General features: G+C 44.1%; 1 non-coding gene across 1 annotated transcript; it reads left to right on the top strand.

Annotated features, from left to right (window-relative positions):
- Positions 1-7,250: 7,250 nt before the first annotated feature.
- LOC120048916 lies at positions 7,251-7,303 on the top strand. The gene has a single exon (XR_005477065.1). It is a non-coding gene; the product is annotated as a U7 small nuclear RNA (small nuclear RNA).
- Positions 7,304-12,192: the final 4,889 nt, after the last annotated feature.

The following is a 12,192-nucleotide window of genomic DNA, read 5'->3' as shown; positions in this document are numbered from 1 at the left end:
TGTGATTTAATGATATTTAGATGCTAGTATTTACTTGTGACGCTATGCTAGGCTATGCTAGTCAGCTTTTTTACTGATGGGGGTGCTCCCGGATCCGGGATTGTGATGAAGTAGAAGTTATAGCTTGTGAATCATCTCTAAGAGGCCCCTGTAGTTACATTGATCAATAAGTGACTTTGTAATCTCATTTGAAATTCAATGCAGTGTATGAGTGAGAGTGAGTGAGAATCTGTGTCTGTGTGTGCAAATTTGTACTTTCCAGTAATTTAACCCAAATGTATGGAAAATAGATCTGGAGGGGAGAGTTACCGCACTGTGCTGATTGTGTAATATTGTGTCCAGTTTATATGCTCTACAGTTAACCTCTCTGATCCCTGTCTGAGTTTGAATGTGTGTCATGTCTAAGGTTTGGTCATTAGTCTGTGTGTGACACACATTCACACATTCATATATGCATACCGACACACACACACACACACACACACACACACACACACACACACACATACATCACACCAGTAGCTACACATTCAGCCGAATTGATATGTGCATACATTCTGTCATATGGATGTAAATAGACATACAGGGAGAACTATCTTCTCTTTCTCCTTTTCTCTCTCTCTTACTCTTTCTCTCTCATACTCTCTCACACACACCTCTGTCCCCAGGTGCAGAGTTCCACACCTGTTGGAGCGTTTCTCTGTAATTAGCTCAGGACAATTATCATTGGTGGGTGAAGGGGGGCGAAGACAATGGACCAGTTATTCTCTCCCTTCATCTCCCTCCTTCTCTCTCTCTTCTGTCGAGTAATGAAAGATTCTTCCCCTCTTCAAAGGGACAGGGTTTCCTACATAACAGCTGAGTCAGAAGAGAACAGAATGGATAGAGAGAGAGAAAGAAAGAGAGCTAGAGAGAGGGAGATAGAGAGATAGAGCGATAGAGAGAGAAGACTAGGCAGGCTAATGTAGCAGTAGTAGTGTTGGTACTAGGCCCACAGGGCCACAGTGATTTTCCTTATTGTGAAACGCATCAGAGTCAGTCTCAAGAAGCAGAGAAAGTGTCTGTGTCAACCCTCTGTCATCACTTCTCAGTGACATATAGAGAATAGACTGTTTTGTATTTGGAGTCCAGGGAAATCCCAGTTGCTATACATTTGGTGATAGAGGCTGAGGTGAATTGGGTAAGAGGGAGGATTGGTGTTCATGTACTTTCTCAGTAGCTTGGTACAGGAGTTATAGTTCTACCTCTTCTATCTCAGTAGCTTGGTACAGGAGTTATAGGTCTACCTCTTCTATCTCAGTAGCTTGGTACAGGAGTTATAGTTCTACCTCTTCTATCTCAGTAGCTTGGTACAGGAGTTATAGTTCTACCTCAGTAGCTGGGTACAGGAGCTATGTAGTTCGACTACTTATTTTTCTCCTTGCTGTTTGTTTGCACCACACACAAACTTAACGACTCTGCTCAGGGGTTTCTGGCGCTTTGTTTGACAGGCGTTATGTAAACCAGCTGACGCGGTTTAGATAGGTGGGTGTGTGAGTTTTAATAGGCCAGGCTTGTTAAAGTGCTGGAGGAGCTGGCGGTGTTGCTGCTGTGCCACTCCTGAACTTTACTTTTCAAACTCCATTCAAGTGAATTAACCCCCGGGAAGCTTTGACAATCAAGACAACTGAGGGGGAGCCAGGGGCATGGGGGAATGGGATACCTAGTCAGTTGCACAACTGAATGCATTCAACCGAATGTGTCTTCCACATTTGGCCCAACCTCTCTGATCGACGTCCATGTCATCAGCGCCCGGGGAGAAGCTGTTGTTGGGGGTTAACTGCCTTGCTCAAGGGCAGAACGGCAGATTTAGTCTCCTTGCCAGCTCGGGGATTTGAACAAGCGACCTAACGGTTACTGGTCGAACGATCTTAACCTCTAGGCTACCTGAGAGTGTGTGTGTATATGTAGGAGTGTGTGCGGCTTTATGTGGCCGTGAAGGCCTTCTCTGGGCCTCTCCATGGGCTGTGACAGCCAGGGGTTCAGTCAGGGGTGCAGGGATAGCCCCCGGGGGTGACCTGAACAACACCCTCTCCTCTTGGAATGAGATGCTATCGCGGTGCGGTCGACTCACCCCCTCTCTACCCCTCACCTCCAATGTGCCGAATCAGTGGAAGAGAAACTCAACGAATATCCCTGACACCACGCACACACACACACACACACACACACACACACACACACACACACACACACACACACACACACACACACACACACACACACACACACACACACACACACACACACACACACACACACACACACACACTAATATGGAAAAAAGCCTGTTTGGAGCGAATATGAGGGCAAATATTATTCTTCCTGAGCGTTACCACGGTGAGCACCTCTGACCTGGCAGTGAAAGTGCTGAAACAAAAAGCCCAAAGACTTTTTCTGCTCCTTCAAACGAGTGCTACATAAAATAAACACGGCCATCAGATCACCAGTCTGTGAACATGGGGCAGCGTTACCCCGCGCCGCCCGCCTGCCCGCCCAGCCTACTGCTCTATGGGAGTTAAGTGTGGGGTCCGCTCAGTCAACACCATGACGCAAAATGGAACAAGCCTCCGACAGAAGCCCCGGGGCTGACGGAATAAGGCCCCTGCCCACAGCCCCCCAAGCCCCTGAGAAAGGGAGTAAAAAAGAGAGGAACGGGTAGAGGGGGAAGACGAGAGGAGGGGTGCCGACATTTTAGGAAAAGACCACCAGGCCACCAGGCCCCAGTCTGCAGCACTGACCCCCTCCCAAATACACACATAACCTTCCAGAGAGCCAACGGCAGGACAGACAGCCGACAGAGAGAGAGAGAGCACGAGAGAGAGAGAGAGAGAGAGAGGGAGAGAGCAGGAGAGAGAGAGAACGGGAGAGAGCAGGAGAGAGAGAGAGAGAGAGAGAGAGAGAGATCAGGAGAAAGAGAGAGATCAGGAGAAAGAGAGAGCAGGAGAGAGAGAGAGAGAGAGAGAGAGAGTGCAGGGCAGCAGGGTGGTTGGTGGCTGGAGCCGCCTGGGAGACTGTGGGGCTTAGCTGGCTAGCCAGGCTAACAGTGGGCAGCCTCAGCCTGTAGGAGCTGACCTCACAGGGGTTCTTTATAAGCTGTGTGTGTGTGTGTGTGTGTGTGTGTGTGTGTGTGTGTGTGTGTGTGTGTGTGTGTGTGTGTGTGTGTGTGTCTGTGTGTGTGTGTGTGTGTGTGTGTGTGTGTGTGTGTGTGTGTGTGTGTGTGTGTGTGAGTGTGTGTGTGTGTGTGTGTGTGTGTGTGCGTGCGTGCGTGCGTGCGTGCGTGCGTGCGTGCGTGCGTGTGGAGGAGCTGACGTAACCTGCTGCGTACAGGAGAAAACACATTTGTCCCCTGGGGAGACCTGGGCTTCTCTTCTGCCCCAACCATAACCTCAGAGAGATTCCAAACACACTCACACATATAATTCCACACACACAGAGATTTATACACAGACTAACCCTCCTTGTCCATCTCTAACCTCATACACAGATTCCACCCTCCAAGTACCTCATAGAGGGCTTCTGATTCCACACCCTCCGTCCTGTTCTAATCCAATAAACTCTCATAATACATGGCTTCTGCTTACTGATACACTATTAGAGGAATCATTCATTGTTGTACCAGATACAACACATTAGGGGATTGGCTGCTTTACTGCCACATGACATGATGAACTCAGGGAAATCTGGGCTAAGGCCAGATGTGAGTTTTACTAACACACATACGCATATTGCAAACATACACACACACACAGCGACACACCCAACGTCAGATACATACAATAAGGCAGCAGATCACCTTCTATTGCTTCTAGGGTAAATAGTGTATGAAACTCCTCCCAACACCATTTCTCATCCCTATCATCATATATAGACTACTGTACAGTACATATCATATATAGACTACTGTACAGTACATATCATATATAGACTACTGTACAGTACATATCATATATAGACTACTATACAGTACATATCATATATAGACTACTATACAGTACATACCATATATAGACTACTGTACAGTACATACCATATATAGACTACTATACAGTACATATCATATATAGACTACTATACAGTACATATCATATATTTGTTTTATTCACCTTTATTTAACCAGGTAGGCAAGTTGAGAACAAGTTCTCATTTACGACTGCGACCTGGCCAAGATAAAGCAAAGCAGTTCGACACATACAACAACACAGAGTTACACATGGAATAAACAAACATACAGTCAATAATACAGTAGAAAAAAATAAGTATATACAATGTGAGCAAATGAGGTGAGATAAGGGAGGTAAAGGCAAAAAAAGGCCATGGTGGCGAAGTAAATACAATATAGCAAGTAAAACACTGGAATGGTAGATTTGCAGTGGAAGAATGTGCAAAGTAAAGATAGAAATAATTGGGTGCAAAGGAGCTAAATAAATAAATAAATACAGTAGGGGGAGAGGTAGTTGTTAGGGCTAAATTATAGATGGGCTATGTACAGGTGCAGTAATCTGTGAGCTGCTCTGACAGCTGGTGCTTAAAGCTAGTGAGGGAGATAAGTGTTTCCAGTTTCAGAGATTTTTGTAGTTCATTGGCAGCAGAGAACTGGAAGGAGAGGCGGCCAAAGGAAGAATTGGTTTTGGGGGTGACCAGAGAGATATACCTGCTGGAGCGCGTGCTACAGGTGGGTGCTCTTATGGTGACTAGCGAGCTGAGATAAGGGGGGACTTTACCTAGCAGGGTCTTGTAGATGACCTGGAGCCAGTGGGTTTGGCGACGAGTATGAAGCGAGGGCCAGCCAACGAGAGCGTACAGGTCGCAGTGGTGGGTAGTATATGGGGCTTTGGTGACAAAACGGATGGCACTGTGATAGACTGCATCCAATTTATTGAGTAGGGTATTGGAGGCTATTTTGTAAATGACATCGCCGAAGTCGAGGATCGGTAGGATGGTCAGTTTTACAAGGGTATGTTTGGCAGCATGAGTGAAGGATGCTTTGTTGCGAAATAGGAAGCCAATTCTAGATTTAACTTTGGATTGGAGATGTTTGATGTGAGTCTGGAAGGAGAGTTTACACATATGCAATATAGACTATTGCACAGTACATACCATATATAGACTACTGTACAGTACATACCATATATAGACTACTGTACAGTACATACCATATATAGACTACTGTACGGTACATACCATATATAGACTACTGTACAGTACATACCATATATAGACTACTGTACGGTACATACCATATATAGACTACTGTACGGTACATACCATATATAGACTACTGTACAGTACATACCATATATAGACTACTGTACAGTACATACCATATATAGACTATTGCAAAGTACATATCATATATAGACTACTGTACAGTACATACCATATATAGACTACTGTACAGTACATACCATATATAGACTACTGTACAGTACATACCATATATAGACTACTGTACAGTACATACCATATATAGACTACTGTACAGTACATACCATATATAGACTACTGTACAGTACATACCATATATAGACTACTGTACGGTACATACCATATATAGACTACTGTACGGTACATACCATATATAGACTACTGTACAGTTCATACCATATATAGACTATTGCAAAGGACATATCATATATAGACTACTGTACAGTACATATCATATATAGACTACTGTACAGTACATACCATATATAGACTACTGTACGGTACATATCATATATAGACTACTGTACGGTACATACCATATATAGACTACTGTACAGTACATACCATATATAGACTACTGTACAGTACATACCATATATAGACTACTGTACAGTACATACCATATATAGACTACTGTACAGTACGTACCATATATAGACTACTGTACAGTACATACCATATATAGACTACTGTACGGTACATACCATATATAGACTACTGTACAGTACATACCATATATAGACTACTGTACAGTACATACCACATATAGACTACTGTACAGTACATACCATATATAGACTACTGTACAGTACATACCATATATAGACTATTGCAAAGTACATATCATATATAGACTACTGTACAGTACATACCATATATAGACTACTGTACGGTACATATCATATATAGACTACTGTACTGTACATACCATATATAGACTACTGTACAGTACATACCATATATAGACTACTGTACAGTACATATCATATATAGACTACTGTACAGTACATATCATATATAGACTACTGTACAGTACATACCATATATAGACTACTGTACAGTACATATCATATATAGACTACTGTACGGTACATATCATATATAGACTACTGTACGGTACATACCATATATAGACTACTGTACAGTACATATCATATATAGACTACTGTACAGTACATATCATATATAGAGATCATAGATCACAGTCCCCCCACCCACCCTACAGCGTAGTTTCAGGCCTCACCTCGCCGTGCGGTATGTGCTTGCTCACGGATGAAGGCTCCTGGGAGGTGATGTAATCCAAGGGAAATGGGGGGAACTACCCTGGTGGTAAAGTAATTTGATCCCTCCCCGGGCTATTTAGCTGCTGCCTAAAACCATTACTTTCTGCTCCCAGATCAGCCCCAGCATGCATAGAGAGGAGATTAAAGCCTTCTAGCTGCTCCGAGTGCAGCTCAGGACCCAGCGACTCCCAGCGATTAGCCTAATCACTTCATGTGGAGTTGGATGAAGTTGTTCATAGGAAGTGATCCAATGTCAGTTTTGAGTCCCTTCCCTGCTAGGGGGTACACTGATGTCAGTGCAGACAGAGGGTACAGTGGAGTGAGACAGCACAGGAACTGGGCCTACTGACTCACACTACCCACATGAAAAAATACTACCGTACTACACACTGTAGTATCCCTCGATCATGTGTAGTACTTTCTATAGAATGTTATAGTATACTGTAAAATACTATAAATACTATTGTAAATAAATATTCCAGTATTATCCACAAAAAAGACAATGAATACTACATAACAGTCCTCAAAAACACTACAGTTTTTTAAATTATAGTAGATACTACAATATTTAATTTGCCCATTCCCCTCTGTCCATAAGTGAGAAACCTAAATGCCAAGTATAGACCATATACTGTGTTCCCTACAGGTTATAGAAAAGAGCAGAAGCTCTGAACTATCCATTCAGAACCCAGCCCAAACTATCTACCTACAGGTTTTGGAAAATGTCCTCTTTTAGTATTTCTCCAGTAGGTTTCCTCAAGGAGAAAGCCTCCACCTCTATGTCAAAGATAATAAAGCTAAAACACTTTAGTAAATACCACAGTAATGTTCCCAAAAACAATACAGTAAATACTACAGTCCGCAAAAACACTACAGTATTTACTATAGTATATGCTACAGTTTTACTAGAGTATTTATACTATACTAAACTGTAAATACCAGGGTTTGGAACATAAATTATATTCCAATTGTTCAGTTCCAACAGAAACCCTTTTTTTTCTGGTGTTCTGGACAGAAAATAAAGTTCTAATCCCGTTCAAACAAAAAAGGTAATGGTTCATATAGTACATTTTTGTTCATTTTTTTACCTGGGAAATCAACAGTGTTTTTACATTTTAGCTCATTAATTTACTCCACCAATGAGCACTGATAGAGCAGCTTGCTGTGGAATGGGTTAGAAAGTTGTTGACATGTTTGATTGGTCAGATAGGCCTAAGGGCAGGTGCGAGATGCGACTGAAATGTTTTACTAAAATTTAATTCTAAGTTAAATAAATCAAATCAAATCAAATTTTATTGGTCACATACACATGGTTAGCAGATTCCAAGATGGCGTAGCAGTCAGACGTCTTTTGTCCTCGTCTTGTCGTGTCCCGTGTATATATCTTTTAATATATTTTTCTTTGCATATATTTTTTTATATTTTTTCTAAAACTCAACTTCAAAACACTCTCCTGCAACCCACCTCACCCAATGTGGTGCGGATCTGTTTTTTTCTAAAGTATTATTCACCTCGAATCCGGAATCCCCCAACAGAAGCTAGCCAGCTCACTAGCTAGTAGTCAGCAGCTAACCTTTAGCTCGGAAAGCTCTCGCCAGTCTGTACAACGCGACTCAAACCAGAGCATACCGGACCTATTTTCTCTCCATATCCCCGGATTCCTACCTCAAGCTCTGGACATTTTCACCTGGATCTTCGCAGCTAGCTAGCTGCTATCCGAGTACTAGCTAACGTCGGTCCCGGAGCAAGCACCAATTAGCCTGAAGCTAGCCCATGCTAGGCCCTTTCTCCCGTTTAGCTAAAGAGGCCCATCAGCCACTCCTGGGCTACAATACCCGGACCCCTTCTACTGCCGGTACGGGGCACGGAACCCCGCCGATCCTTCACGACTGGACTACGACGTTATCTGCTCGAGGGGGTACTCAACTGGCCTCTACATCGCGACCACCCCTGAATGCTCACTAGCCGCGGCCCGCTAGCTATCTAGAGTATATTGGACTGTTAGCTGTATAGATCCATCGGCCAATTTCTTGGGCCACTATACCTATTTTGCCAATTGGACTTGGACCCCTCTGCTACTTGGAACCCTACTAATCCATCACGACTGGTCTACCGACATCACTGCATGCAAAGGCCAAAACAGACTTTCCTCCGTCGAGACGTCCCTCTAAGGCCCTTCTGCTAGCTTGCTAGCCCCGGTCTGCTAACTGTCTGAATCGCCGTGTCTCCAGCCAGCCCAACCACTCACTGGACCCCTATTGATCCCCCAGCTACGCATGCCTCTCCCTAATATCAATATGCCTGGTCCATTACTGTCCTGGTTAGTGATTACTGTCTTATTTCACTGTAGAGCCTCTAGCCCTGCTCAATATGCCTTAACCAACCATTTAGTTCCACCTCCCACATATGCGGTGACATCACCTGGTTTAAACGTCTCGAGAGACAATATCTCTCTCATCATTACTCAATGCCTAGGTTTACCTCCAATGTACTCACATCCTACCATACCTCTGTCTGTACATTATGCCTTGAATCTATTCTCTTACACCCAGAAACCTGCTTCTTTTACTCTCTGCTCTGAACGCACTAAACGACCAGTCCTGATAGCCTTTAGCCGTACCCTCATCCTACGCCTCTGTTCCTCTGGTGATGTAGAGGTTAATCCAGGCCCTGCAGTGCCTAGCTCCACTCCTACTCCCCAGGTGCTCTCATTTGTTGACTTCTGTAACTGTAAAAGCCTTGGTTTCATGCATGTTAACATTAGAAGCCTCCTCCCTAAGTTTGTTTTATTCACTGCTTTAGCACACTCTGCCAACCCAGATGTCCTAGCCACAAAACACAGGTGGGAAAAAGGCTGCCTAAGTATGATTCCCAATCAGAGACAACGATAGACAGCTGTCCCTGACTGAGAACCATACCCGGCCAAAACATAGCAACACAAAACATAGCATGCCCACCCCACATCACACCCTGACCTAACCAAATAGGGAAATAAAACGGCTCTCAGGTCAACAGCCCTGCACTCCCCACAGCAACTCGCCGAAACCTCCCCAACTTCTCCTTCACCCAAATCTAGATACGTATCTGATGTTCTGAAAGAGTTGCAAAATCTGGACCCCTACAAATCAGCCGGGCTAGAGAATCTGGACCCTCCCTTTCTAAAATTATCTGCCGAAATTGTTGCAACCTCTATTACTAGCCTGTTCAACCTCTCTTTCGTATCATCTGAGATTCCCAAAGATTGGAAAGCTGCCGCGGTCATCCCCCTCTTCAAAGGGGGAGACACTCTAGACCCAAACTGCTACAGACCTAAATCTATTCTACCCTGCCTTTCTAAGGTCTTCGAAAGCCAAGTTAAAAAACAGATTACCGACCGTTTCGAATCCCACCGTACCTTCTCCACTATGCAATCTGGTTTCAGAGCTGGTCATGGGTGCACCTCAGCCACGCTCAAGGTCCTAAACGATATCATAACCGCCATCGATAAGAGACATTACTGTGCAGCCGTATTCATCGACCTGGCCAAGGCTTTCGACTGTCAATCACCACATTCTTATTGGCAGACTCAACAGCCTTGGTTTCTCAAATGATTGCCTCGCCTGGTTCACCAACTACTTCTCTGATAGAGTTCAGTATGTCAAATCGGAGGGCCTGTTGTCCGGACCTCTGGCAGTCTCTATGGGGGTGCCACAGGGTTCAATTCTCGGGCCGACTCTCTTCTCTGTATACATCAATGATGTCGCTCTTGCTGCTGGTGATTCTTTGATCCACCTCTACGCAGACGACACCATTCTGTATACCTCTGGCCCTTCTTTGGACACTGTGTTAACTAACCTCCAGATTAGCTTCAATGCCATACAAACTCTCCTTCCGTGGCCTCCAACTGCTCTTAAACGCAAGTAAAACTAAATGCATGCTCTTCAACCGATCGCTGCCCGCACCTGCCCGCCCGTCCAGCATCACTACTCTGGACGGTTCTGACTTAGAATATGTGGACAACTACAAATATCTAGGTGTCTGGTTAGACTGTAAACTCTCCTTCCAGACTCACATTAAACATCTCCAATACTAAATTAAATCTAGAATTGGCTTCCTATTTTGCAACAAAGCATCATTCACTCATGCTGCCAAAAATACCCTTGTAAAACTGATCATCCTACCGATCCTCGACTTCGGCGATGTCATTTACAAAATAGCCTCCAACACTCTACTCAACAAATTGGATGCAGTCTACCACAGTGCCATCCGTTTTGTCACCAAAGCCCCATATACTACCCACCACTGCGACCTGTATGCTCTCGTTGGCTGGCCCTCGCTTCATACTCATCATCAAACCCACTGGCTCCAGGTCATTTACAAGTCTCTGCTAGGTAAAGCCCCGCCTTATCTCAGCTCACTTGTCACCATAGCAGCACCCACCCGTAGCACGCGCTCCAGCAGGTATATCTCACTGGTCACCCCCAAAGCCAATTCTTCCTTCGGCCGCCTCTCCTTCCAGTTCTCTGCTGCCAATGACTGTAACGAACTGCAAAAATCACTAAGCTAGAGACTCTTACCTCCCTCACTAGCTTTAAGCACCAGCTGTCAGAGCAGCTCACAGATCACTGCACCTGTACATAGCTCATCTGTAAATAGCCCATCCAATCTACCTCATCCCCATACTGTATTTATTTATTTATCTTGCTCCTTTGCACCCCAGTACCTCTACTTGCACATTCATCTTCTGCACATTCTACCATTCCAGTGTTTAATTGCTATATTGTAATTACTTCGGCCACCATGGCCTATTTATTGCCTTACCTCTCTTATCCTACCTCATTTGCACATGCTGTATATAGATTTTTCTACTGTATTATTGATTGTATGTTTGTTTATTCCATGTGTAACTCTGTGTTGTCGTATGTGTCGAACTGCTTTGCTTTATCTTGGCCAGGTCGCAGTTGCAAATGAGAACTTGTTCTCAACTAGCCTACCTGGTTAAATAAAGGTTAAATAATAATTTTTAAAAAGATGTTAATGCGAGTGTAGCGAAATGCTTGTGCTTCTAGTTCCGACCATGCAGTAATATCTAACAAGTAGTCTAACAATTTCACAACAACTACCTTATACACACAAGTGTAAAGGAATGAATAAGAATATGTACATATAAATATATAGATGAGTGATGGCCGAACGGCATAGTCAAGATGCAGTAGATGGTATAGAGTACAGTATATACATATGAGATGAGTAATGTAGGGTATGTAAACATTATGTAAAGTGGCATTGTTTAAAGTGACTAGTGATACATTTATTACATCCAATTTTTAATTATTAAAGTGGCTAGAGATTTGAGTCAGTATGTTGGCAGCAGCCACTCAAAGTTAGTGATGGCTGTTTAACAGTCTGATGGCCTTGAGATAGAAGCTGTTTTTCAGTCTCTCGGTCCCAGCTTTGATGCACCTGTACTGACCTCGCCTTCTGGATGATAGCGGGGTGAACAGGCAGTGGCTCGGGTGGTTGTTGTCCTTCATGATCTTTTTGGCCTTCCTGTGACATCGGGTGGTGTAGGTGTCTTGAAGGGCAGGTAGTTTGCCCCCGGTGATGCGTTGTGCAGACCTCACTACCCTCTGGAGAGCCTTGCGGTTGTGGGCGGAGCAGTTGCCGTACCAGGCGGTGATAC

Source organism: Salvelinus namaycush, chromosome 5 (genome assembly GCF_016432855.1).
Source record: "Salvelinus namaycush isolate Seneca chromosome 5, SaNama_1.0, whole genome shotgun sequence".
Classification (NCBI taxonomy): Eukaryota; Metazoa; Chordata; class Actinopteri; order Salmoniformes; family Salmonidae; genus Salvelinus; species Salvelinus namaycush.
The sequence above is the reverse complement of the archived record's forward strand: the minus strand, read 5'-3'. Positions and strand labels throughout refer to the sequence as shown.